This window comes from Mustela erminea, chromosome 20 (genome assembly GCF_009829155.1).
Source record: "Mustela erminea isolate mMusErm1 chromosome 20, mMusErm1.Pri, whole genome shotgun sequence".
NCBI lineage: Eukaryota > Metazoa > Chordata > Mammalia > Carnivora > Mustelidae > Mustela > Mustela erminea.
This window is the reverse complement of record NC_045633.1, coordinates 35,994,328-36,006,964: the sequence shown is the minus strand read 5'-3', so window position 1 is coordinate 36,006,964 and position 12,637 is coordinate 35,994,328.

The window sequence follows — 12,637 nt, the reverse complement described above, 5'->3', positions numbered from 1 at the left end:
AGTAAATGTCTTAAGTCATCAGGGGACTTACAGATTTGATAGCCAGCCATCCTTCCTTTTAATTTTGCTCTACTCAAGAAAAGTGACATAAACATGGGGAGAGATTCCCAACTTGGATTTCTCCCCTCAGTATTTCTGATGGGGCTTAATGATTACACAGCATTCACAAACCTATTAAACTTTATGGACACACATCTTTGCAAAATGTCTCCAAACTCAAATTTCTCTTCCCCGCTCAAATCTTGCCTTGTTTATGAACTAATTAAAACTGTGGGTATTGACGATGTAACTCGTATCTCAGCCAAATGCTTAAATAACTTGTCCCTACACAATTGTGGGTATGTGTGCGGCAGTGGGGAATGCTACAGGAAGCATAAAGATACACAGTTCTATGATCACAACAGACAGCGGTGTGAAGGAGGTAGACATGAAGTCTCTATTCTTAGAGAAGGGGACACCTGTGAGGGTCAAGAGAGAAAGACCTACAGAGGCAAAGCCAATTCTTTCTAATGAACCTCAGGAAGACTTGTAATTTGAAGCCATCAGGTGCCTTAAGAGCACCCCCCTCCCTACCCCATGCTGGGAGAGAATCGCGCGCCCCACACGGCAGGACAGGAGAACCATATTCTCAGGAGAAACTGAGTTGGAGATGCTCCAGGACTGGAAGTGTCTGTTACAGAGGAGAGCATCTGGAGAATTAAGTAAACCTCTCTAAATAAATCCAATCATTATCTCTCCACGATCTTCAGGATGCTAGTAGCTAGGCATACATGCTCCACACAGCAGAATAGAAGCACTTTCTCCAGAGAAATTGAATTTCCTTGGAGAAAAGATTATACAAATACCAAGTTGGAGGTAAGGGAAGTTTCTAACAAAAGTATCAGCTGGGCACTCAATAGTAAAGTCAATCAGTGGAAAAGCCTCATTTGTGCTTGCAGAAATTCCAATTTGCTCTTCAGTGTCTCCTAAAATATGAACAGATGGTCAAGGATCAATAGACTTGTAGGGAAGGTTTCCTATACACAAAAGAGAAAACTTGAAAAATAAAGAATTGGGGAGAAAATGCAGGAAGCAGAAGTGAACTCCAAAATGACTATACTTGATATCATCCCTGAGATGACAAGATAAGGTACCCTTGAAACGATGTAACGATGATCTGAAAAGAAATCTTTAGAGAATCAAGAATGAGCTCTTGGAAATTAAAAATATAGATGAAGAGTTGGAAAATAAGAAGCGAAATATAAGAAAACGAGATAATCAGTTGGAACCAGACAGAATATTCAAGGTCAAGAAAGACAGAGCAAAGGAAAAAGTGCAGAGGAAATGATCAAAGAAACAATGTAGCAACATTTCCAGACTGGAAGGACATGTGAGGCAAATCATCATGAGAATTCAGCACAAAGGGAATAAAAGGAATATTGTTAAAAGCTTCCAGAAAGCAAATCAAAGGACCAAGAATAAACAAAGGCATCCAGCTTCAAACGTGAACATCGGTGACTTGAGGACAATGGAATTGCGCCTTCAGAAGCAGCGTAGAAAAGTATATCTAACCTAGAATTCGACAGGCAGCCAGATTCTTGCCGTTCGACTATGGATAAGAAGGTCTTTAACACGAGAGAAAGCTGAAGGATTTCCAGCACGGCCAAGGTTAAGTCCCTAAGGACAGCCCTGTGGAAAGTCTGTAGAGAAATCCATTCCGACTGGAGCCTGAGGGGTCTCCAGAAGGGCCATCCCCGGAAGACGAATGAAAATGGAGAGATTGTCAGATTGTTTTGAGAGACATACCTGAGGGGCATGGCAGAGTTAAGCTCAGGGAAAACCAAGCCCATGATTAAGCAATGATTAAATATGGGGAAATAGGACGTTGTTATTACATGGGAGGGGAAAAAAGTGGTCACTGTATACCCTTGAGCTCAGCAGTGATCATTATAAATAAATAATTATAGTAATAAAGCCACTGAACATGGGTTTAATGAAGTTTGTGATATATTGGAAATCTGCAAGAAATCTCCAGAAGAGATCAACTGAGGGAAAGAACTAGATCCTTGCCTATCCAAATTTTAAGTAAGTACATTATGTTGTAAAATGAATGATCACTCTGATATGAGGAATTTGAGGGGCAGGGCGGGGAGGTCAAGGTGGGGAGGGAGGGAAAATGAACCAAGATGGGACCAGGGAGGGGGGAAAAAAAACCCGGTAAGGGACTCTTAATCTCAGGAAACAAACTGAGGGTTGCTGGAGGGGAGGGGCGGGAGGGATTGGGTGGCCGGGGGATGGACATAGGGGAGGGCATGTGCTATGGGGAGCGCTGTGAATTGTGTGAGACTGATGAATCACAGACCTGCACCCCTGAAATAGATAACACATTGTATGCTAACAAAAAATAAATAAAATGAATGATCAGAGAGCGGTAGACGTGTCTTACTTAGAAAGTGGAATTAATGAACATATCAGTAAAAGTGCTAGAAAAGTGTTGCTTCCTTGGAATGGGAGAGGGTTGGGGTTGGGCAGGGATCTGATATCTCTGAGGAAGGTCTTCTAGTTTTATACGATTTTCAGGCCATGAATTATTCCTTGAGGATATTTTTAAAAACTGAAAATGAATACTAGTACAGGAGGGCCTATCTAACCCATCCGACCCAATTGGGGCTCCAAGAACACTCACCATATTTCTTCTGTGGCTTTGTCCTCCTGGCCCGGGACGAGAGACACTGGGGATCTACATACCACGGCTGAAGAAACTTTGGACTGGGCTCTGTCATGATGGGAAAAGGTACATTTCCCATTCGACTCTTGCCCTCTGGGACCCCCTGCCCCTCAGTACTAAGATGGTCTCAGTCCCCTCGCTTAATGATTCCATGTGTGGCCCCAGGGTTGGTTCTAGGACCCTTGTTTGCACTGATCACGAAAGCAAGGCCAGGCATGGTCCACGATTCACCGATGTTCCAAGCGTGTTCATTATGGTTTCCAAGCTGGTCACGAAAGTGTGGTTGCTATGATGCTTTTGCTCACATCCAAGGAGGAGAGAGGTATGTCTATTTATATGTCCCTTAAAATTTTTTCTCAGCTCGAGGCTGAGCCCGTGGAGAGGCTGTTGAGCACCAGCTGTCTAAGGTCTGTATTGCTAATTCATTCAACTTCATGCTTTGACCTCTCTGGAAATCACCGCCATCGCGCTTACCGGCAGAACAATGATGCCAGAGTGCTTTCCTGCCCCAACTGCTGACGGTATCAGTTATTTAGTTTTCTGCCAATTCCTATTAGACTTTTTCTAACTGGAAAATTTACACTGTGTTATTGAATTAAAAACAGTGGAAGGCTTCAGGGAATTTAAACTAATTAGCCTGCGTTTGTAAACCCTTTTGTTGAAGATAATTTGTTTACAAGACTAATTCAAACCTTTTAATTATGGGGGCCTGCACGAACCACGGAAGGTGCCACTGTGGCCATCCTTGGCTGGGTGGATGCCAGCATGGCAAAACTCATTTTCCTTGGTGATGAGGTCTGATGGCCCAGCCCACTGGCCCCTAACCTTGCATGTTAGCATGCTTATATTAGCATGCTTATAACTACACTTGGGAGAAGCATCAGGCTTTTCAGGCTCCTGGTTGCGCCTTTTTTAGGGAACAATTTCTCAACCCGTGTCAGCAGGGCAGTTCCAAATAACTGCTTTATCTTTCCCCGTCTTCCTGAGCTTGTCCCTGCCACCCCCAGTCCCACTGATGGCTCTCAGACCTCTTTGGCTACCAGAAGTCATGACTGGATTCTTCGATGCTAAGACACTATCGGTCATGCCGCGTGTGGCCTGTAATTGGATATTATCCATCTGTGTGTACTCGTCGTGCTAACTGCATGGCTTGGGGTAAACGCAGCCGAATTTGTCCTGGGAAAGGGGAACAGGGAAGACTGATGTCTGCTTCGGCTCCATATTTAAATTGTGTTTCTTTGTGGTCTCTCGATAAACGCAACTTTCTTGCTGAGAGTGGTTGGCAAGCAGTTGACAAACAGACCTGTGTTTGCTGAGAGTGATTCTGAGAAATAATATCAATGCTTGTGAAGGCGGAATGTATTTTATTTTATTTTATTGAAGATTTTATTTACTTCTTTGGGATGAGAATGAGAGATCAATGAGTGAGGGGGAAAGGGAGAGGGAGAAGCAGGCTCCCCACTGAGCAGGGAGCCTGACGTGGGGCTCGATCCCAGAACCCTGGGATCATGACGTGCGCCAAAGGCAGACGCTTAACCGACTGAGCCACCCAGTACATATTTCAATCAACTGAGTACTTTAGTTAAGATTTAAGGACTGGCTTATCAATTAACATTAGCAAGAGCATCGTAAGCACAGCCACGGTCCCTGTGAGTTTCTGTATGCAGGACCTTCCTTGGCTGATGCCTCCTCAGATGTTTTAAATCCCAAAGTCAAGGCGGGTTGGTAAATAATTGAACGTGTAGATGAAATTTTTAATTGCTTCTCATTTCTGGCTCCAATGAGTCCATTGTCACCTTCGGATTACAAATTAATATTCACGGCAAAGTATTTTAAAGCACTCTACTCCTATTTCCAGGTGTGCTGCAGACCTGGACCTCAGGGCTGCTCTGCGGTATCACCTTCTCGGCAGTGTCTGAAAGCAAAGAGGCCATCCCTCTTTTGTGGAATTCAGATCCCACGTTCTTTGTTCTGTGCTAAGGTAAGGAAGGTCTCCCTCAGCATCCGGGAACACGGCAGGGCTGGCAGAATGTGGAGGTATATTGTTAAAATTCGAGGAAGGTGCTCGTCTCGCTTCCTCCTGATTGTACCCAGGGAGGATATTTTTCACTTAATTTCTGCGTGTTTGTGCTGATGTGCAGAGAAGCGCTGTCCCGGCTGCCGGCATCGGGGGCCTGCTTGATAGACATTACATCATGTAATTCCCCATCATCCCTAATGGCTAGTGAGCACGATTCCTTTCTGCTGAAAGGGACAAAAAAACCAATGCAAAGTGATTTGAGTAAAAAGGCATTTATGGCTTCTGGCGTAGGAAAGTCTGGAGGCAGATCTGGCTTTATACTTGCTGGGATCAGGTGCTCAAAGGCATTTGCCTCCCTGAAAATCTCAGCTGCACCTTCCCGTGTGTTGACCTCATTTGGGGGAGGTCATCCCACCTGGAACATTGCCTGGATCACCCATAAGCTGGGGTTTTTGCCTTCGATGGTTTTGTCAACTCTCCAGAACTTAGGGCCATGCCTGGCACATAGTAGATGCTCAGTAATAGTTATTGAATGAATGAAAAAGGTTCTGTTTAGCTCTCGGGCACAGTCTTCGAGCCTGGGGTTGGAATCGGGTCCAGCTAATGCATGTGGCTAAGTAACGGATGTTATAAAGTGAACAATTGTGTCTCCCCCAAATTCATGTATTGAAACATACCAACACGTTGTGATGGTCCAGAGGTCCAGTCTTTGGGAGGCGATTAGTCTCAGGAATTATCTTATGAATGGGATGAGTGTCCTTATAAAAGGGGCCTCAGAGAGCTCCCTTCCACCATGTGAGGGAAGATAGCCATGACAAGATGGCCATCTATAGACCAGGAAGCAGGTCCTCACCGGACATGGAATCTGCCAGCACCTTGATCTTGGACTTCCCAGCCTCCAGAACTGTGAGAAATACATCTCTATTGTTTCTATGCCACCCAGTCTGTGGCATTTAGTCATAGCAGCCTTTAGCCAAAGAGACTAAGACAATGAGAGAGTATGTTTCCCCCAGGAACGGTTGCTCGGAAATACAGGGATATGAATGCTGAACTGGCAAACACAATTGATGCCCACTTCACTGTGGCCAACAGTAGTGTCCCATGTGGATTTTTCAGAGACTGATACACTATCTGGTGGCATGGGGTCCTTGGGCTTCACTTCCTTTTGCATATATACTGGAGGGGATGGTGCCCTAAAGGAATGTTACGATGCTGTTGCCATAGAAAGGAGAAAGAAGAGGGTGAAGCAAAACCAACAGTCTTCCCCAGAGAACATCATTAGGACAGAAGGTAGATTTTTTTTTTTAAGATTTTATTTATTTATTTGACAGAGAGACACCGAGAGAGGGAACATAAGCAGGGAGAGCGGGAGAGAGAGAAGCAGGCTTCCCGCCAAGAAGGGAGCCCAACGTGGGACTCGATCCCAGGACCCTGGGGATAATGACCTGAGTCAAAAGCCTAATGACTGAACCACCCAGGCACCCCAGAAGATAGATTTAATTCAAGAGTTTCAGAGCTGAAGGGCAACCGAATGAATGGGGTGAAGGGTGGGTGAAAAGTGATCTCTTTGTGTGTCAAAACATTTTCAAGTTTTGGAGAATGTGACAGGCATCGTTTCCAGTGCTTGCGTGGGAACTAAATTGTAATAGGGCCCAGAAGGAACCACGAGTGCCCACAAACAACCTCTGGGCACATCCGCCTCTCCCAGACTTCCTTGTGATTGGATTGGTCATGTGACTCATTTTGGCCAACAGAATATGAGCAGAAGGAAGTATGTTGTTCTGAGGCCCAGACGGTTCAATAATTGGTGGGTCCCCTCTGTGCTCACTTCTCTAACTTATCTCTACCTGCCTATTATAGGATTCCAGGGAGAGCCTGGAGTCATAAAATAGAGCCACCAGGTGGAAACAACCAGGTCTCTAAATTGGTGCTTTGAAGAGTGCTGTATTATTTTCATGAGACTGAGATTTAAGTGAGAAATAAAACGTGTTTGTGTTCAGCCGTGGAGAGTTTGGGGATTATTGGAACCAGCAGCTAGCCTTAGTTCTTCTTCAATAATCTGAAGCATAAAGGCAGAAGCAGGGAGGCACATTGGAGGGGCTTTTCCAATAATGCAGACTGAGGGGAAAGGTGGCTCAGAACAAGATGGTACCAGTAGAAGGGAACAGAAGAATGTTTGGATTTTGAATATATTATGAAGATAGAGCCAAAGGATTTGAGGGAGGATTCAATAGGGGGAGTAAAGGGAAAGGGAAGCCTCAGTGATGACCTCAAAATTGTTGGCCTGAGCAATTGTAGGGATGGAGTTGACATTTAATTAACTGGAGAAGACTGGGGAAACAGAGCCAAGGGATGAAGGAAAGAAAGAAACCAGGAGTTGTGTTTCTGACGTAAGTGTTTATGATGGATTCAACTGGGTTCTGACGTAGGGATGTCAAGGAGACAGACGGACATGCATCTGGAGTTCAGAGCTGTCTGGGCCGGAGATAGGCATTTAGGAGTTGGCTATGTTTGAAGGTATGTTCAGCCCCAAGAACAGAAGAGATCACCAAGGCAATGATCATACGTGGAGAAGGAAAGCCAGTATTCAGTAAGAACCCTGACATTTGACATCTTCAGAAGGAGAACGTGAAGAGCAAGAAGCACAAGCCACTTAGAAGTTGAAGCTAAAGCGTGTAGAAGAAGACTCGTGAGAGAATGTTCCGGAAGCAAGAAGGAAAGAGTAAAGATTCATGTCAGAGGCTGCTGATGGGTCAAGTGAGAAAGGAAATGATCACTGACCATGAATCCAGCAATGAGGAGACCAATAATGTCCCAGACAAGAACTGTTCCGGTGACAGAGGCAAGGGGTGGGGTGGGGAACAAAAGCCCCCTTTTTTTTTTTTAAGATTTTATTTATGTATTTATTTGACAGAGAAAGAGAAAGATCACAAGCAGGCAGAGAGGCAGGCAGAGAGAGAGGGGGAAGCAGGCTCCCCGCCGAGCAGAGAGCCCGGTATGGGGCTCGATCCCATGATCCTGAGATCATGACCCCAGCCGAAGGCAGAAGTGCAACCCACTGAGACACCCAGGTGCTCCGTAAAAAAGGCTTTTTTTGACAATATTAAAGAGAGAAGGTTCAAGGAGGGGAGAGAGTTCAGAAAGAATGAATCCTGTCAACTGTTTCAAGGGGTCCCCTAGCCAATAAAGTACCCCCCTGGTTTTATTTGGTGGGAAAAGGAAAATACTCTCTCTTGCTATACACATCCTTTTCTGCATCTCTCTTGCATCTCTTTAGATCGACATCTCCCCGCACCCTGGCCCCAGTCACTCCCCTTGTGTCTCCTCTTTGACCCCTTCCCCAGCCAAGCACAGCATCTACTGTAGCCCCCATGCTAATCATTCATGAATGAATCCATTCGGCCCAACACCAAGTGCCTGCAGAGGGCCTCTTACCTGTCACGCACAGTGCTGCTGGGGCCCATGGTGGCCAATAAAACAGCTTACAGACTAGAACGGGGTCTTTAAACCTTTCTGTTTATGACTCCCCCAAGACAATTTTGGAAAAACTGTGATGTCTCTTTCACCCAGACTTCAGTTTTAAAATGAGATTTTAAGTTTTAAAAGTCTTTTGTAGGGAGTACCTCGGTGGCTCAGTTGGTTGAGGGTCTGCCTTCGGCTCAGGTCATGATCTCAGGGTTCTGGGATGAAGCCCCACATTGGGCTTCCTGCTCAGCAGGGACCCTGGTTCTCCTTCTCCCTCTGCCAGTGCCCCCTCCACCTCTCTACTCATTCTTTTCTCTCTTGCTCACTTTCAAATAAATAAATAAAATCTTTAAAAAAAAAAAAGGCTTTTGTAGGAAGGAAGGAGAGAGAGGCTCAGTAGACACTGGGAGTTACACAATACCTCATTTCTGAATACATTAAAATTCCAGGCTTTTTGTGACACAAAAGGTGTTTTTCATGGTCATCAGGGAGGAAAGAGCTTGTGGGACCAAAGCAAGGGAAAGGAGACTTTCCAGCAGTCAGTCTAGTGGGTATGGACAATCCCTTGGGGTCTTAATTCCACCAACTTCAAAAAGACCAATTGAAATGAATGTGGATTTGAAAATATTCCCAGTGAGATCCAGTTAGGGTCAGTCACTATGAGAATACTTTAACTTTCTTCCTCAAGTTTTTTTCAAGTATTGACATGCCCTACTAACTTCTTGTGGATAGGCTGTTTCTTTATCTTCTTGTATACATATTTCCTTTTCTTTCGGGGACATGTCTTGAAAGAATTTGCTGTGGCCGATGTTGAAGAGATTATGCCTATGTTCTCCTCTAGGATTTTGATAGATTCCTGCTGTACGTTGGAGATCTTTTATTCATTTCGAGTTTATCTTTGTGTATGGTGTAAGAGAATGGCCAAGTTTCATTCTTCTACACATAGCTGTCCAATTTTGCCAGCGCCATTTATTGAAGAGACAGTCTTTTTTCCACTGTATATATTTTCCTGCTCTGTCGAAGATTAGTTGACCATAGAGTTGAGGGTCCATATCTGGGCTCTCTACTCTGTTCCACTGGTCTATGTGTCTGTTTTTGTGCCAGTACCATGCTGTCTTGGTGATCACAGCTTTGTAGCAAAGCTTGAAATCAGGCAACATGATGCCTCCAGTTTTGTTTTTCTTTTTCAACATTTCCTTAGCAATTCAGGGTCTCTTCTGGTTCCATACAAATTTTAGGATTGTTTCTTAAAGCTCTTTGAAAAATGCTGGTGAAATTTTGATCAGGATGGCATTGAAGTTATAGATTGCTCTAGGCAGTATAGACATTTTGACAATGTTTACTCTTCTGATCCATGAGCATGGAAAGCTCTTCCTTCTTTTTGTTTCTTCTTCAGTTTCTTTCATGAGTGTTCTGTAGTTCCTTGAGTACAGATCCTTTACCTCTTTGGTTAGGTTTATTCCCAGACATCTTATGGTTCTTGGTGCTATAGTAAATGGAATTGATTCTCTAATTTTTATTTCTATATTTTCATTGTTAGTGTATAAGAAAGCAACTGATTTCTGTGCATTGATTTTTTATCCTGCCACATTACTGAATTGCTGTATGAGTTCCAGTAGTTTGGGGGTGGAGCCTTTTGGGTTTTCCATATAAAGTATCATGTCGTCTGTGAAGAGAGAGAGTTTGACTTCTTCTTTGTCAATTTGAACACCTTTTATTTCCTTTTGTTGTCCAATTGCTGTTGCTAGGACTTCTAGTACTATGTTGAACAACAGTGGCAATAGTGGACATCCTTGTCGTGTTCCTGATCTCAAAGGGAAGGCTGTCAGTTTTTCCCCATTGAGAATGACATTTGCTGTGGGTTTTTCATAGATGGATTTTATGAAGTTGAGGAATGTTCCCGCTATTCCTATACTTAGAGGCTGTTCACATTGAGAGTGATAATTGAAAGATGCATTTTTATGGTGTCAAAAAAATGTACCTTCCAATAATCACTCTCAATGTGAATGGCCTAAATGCTCCCATAAAATGGCACAGGGTTGCAGAGTGGATAAAATGACAGGACCCGTCCATATGCTATCTACAAGAGACCCATTTGGAACCTAGAGATACATTTAGACTGAAAGTGAAGGGATGGAGAAGCATCTTTCATGACAACAGGCCTCAAAAGAAAACTGGGGTAGCAATTCACATATCAGATAAATTCGATTTTAAGCTAAAGACTGTAGCCAGAGATACAGAAGGACGCTACATCTTTCTTAAAGGGTCTATCCACCAAGAAGATCTAGCAATTATAAATATGTATGCCCCCAACATGGGAGCAGCCACCTACAAAAGCCAACTGTTAATCAAGATAAAGAGTCATATTGATATGAATACATTAATTGTAGGGGATCTTGACATGCCACTCTCAGTAATAGATCATCCAAGCAGAAAATCAATAAAGAAACAAGAGCTTTGAATGACACATTGGACCAGATGGACCTCATAGATATAAACAAAACATTCCACCCTAAAACAACAGAATACTCATTATTCTCAAGCACACAAGGAAATTTCTCCAGAATAGACCACATACTGGGTCACAAATCAGGGCTCAACGGATACCAAAAGATTGAGATTATTCTCTGTATATTCTCAGACCATAATGCTTTGAAACTGGAGCTCAATCACAAGGAAAAGCTCGGAAGGAACTCAAACACTTGGAAGCTAAAGACCATCCTGCTTAAGAATGTTTGGGTCAACCAGGAAATCAAAGAAGAACTTAAACAATTCATGGAAACCAATAAGAATGAAGACACATTGGTCCAAAACCTATGGGATATGGCAAAGCCGGTCCTAAGGGGAAAATACATAGCTATCCAAGTGTCACTCAAAAAGTTTGAAAAATCCCAAATACACTGGCTCTATTTACACCTTAAAGAATTGGAAAATCAACAACAAATTAAGCCAATCCCACACACAAGAAGGAAAATAATCAAGATTAGAGCAGAGATCAATGAGATAGAAACTAGAGACACAGTAGAACACATCAACAAAACTAGAAACTGGTTTTTTGAAAGAATCAATAAGATTGATAAGCCACTGGCCAAACGAATCCAAAAAGAAGAGAGAGAGGACCCAAATTAATAAAATTATGAATGAAAGGGGGGAGATCATGACTAACACCAAGGAAATAGAAACAATCATCAGAAATTACTATCAACAGTTATATGCCAATAAGTTAAGCAACCTAGAAGAAATAGATACATTCCTGGAAACCTATAAACTTCCAAAACTGAATCAGGAAGAAATTGACAACCTGAATAGACCAATATGTAGTAACGAGATCGAAGTGGTGATCAAAAACCTCCCCAAAAAACAAGAGTCCAGGACCTGATGGATTCCCTGGAGAATTCTACCAAACATTCAAAGAAGAAATAATACCTATTCTCCTGAAGTTGTTTCAAAAAATAGAAACAAGGAAAACTTCCACTCTTTCTATGAAGCCAGCATTACCCTGATCCCCAAAGCAGGCAAAGACCCCACCAAAAAAGAGAATTTCAGACCAATATTCCTGATGAATATGGATGCCAAGGTTTTCAACAAGATCCTAGTGAATGAGCTCCAACAGTACATTAAAAATGATTATCCACCATGACCAGGTGGGATTTATCCCTGGGATGCAAGTGTGGTTTGACATTTGCAAATCAATCAATGTATACATGTTTAAATTAATATCTAAATATTTTCATCATGAGTATACATAATTGCAAAGGATATAATTACCACTGAACTATAAACATTATTATTGAAAAAATAAAATAATTAAAGGGTGTCTAGTTGGCTTAGTAGGTAGAGCATACATCTCTTGATCTCAAGGTTGTGGGTTCAAGCCCCACACTGGGCGTGGAGTTTACTTGAAAAATTTTTTTTAATAAAATAAAAAATGTTAAAAATGCCTACCTTTAAAAATTATTTTTAAATTTTATTTATTTGAGAAGGAGAGAGTGAAGCAGAGGGAGAAAGAGAACAGAATTTCTGCTGAGCAGGAAGCTCAATGCAGGACTCCAATCCAGGACCCTGGGATCATGACCTAAGCTGAAGGTAGATGTTTAGTGACTGATCCACCCAGGCACCCCAATGACTACCTTCTTTTAAAAGCATCCAAGGACATCTACATATCATAACACTGTGATACATAACATCATCCATTTTTAAAATGCACAAGTAAGCTTTCCTTTTGTGGTAAGAACGCTGAAGGTTTCCTTTACTGAGCCTGTATTTCCATTCTGTTCTTGATCCCACACACCGGATTTTATCCTCATAGTTTGAGCTTGAAAGACTTTTATTAGGTCTCTTATTTTTTGTGTGTGCCTTTATTTTTATTATTATTTTTAATGTTATGTTATGTTTGTCACCCTACAGTACTTCATTAGTTTTTTATATAGTTTTCCATGATTCGT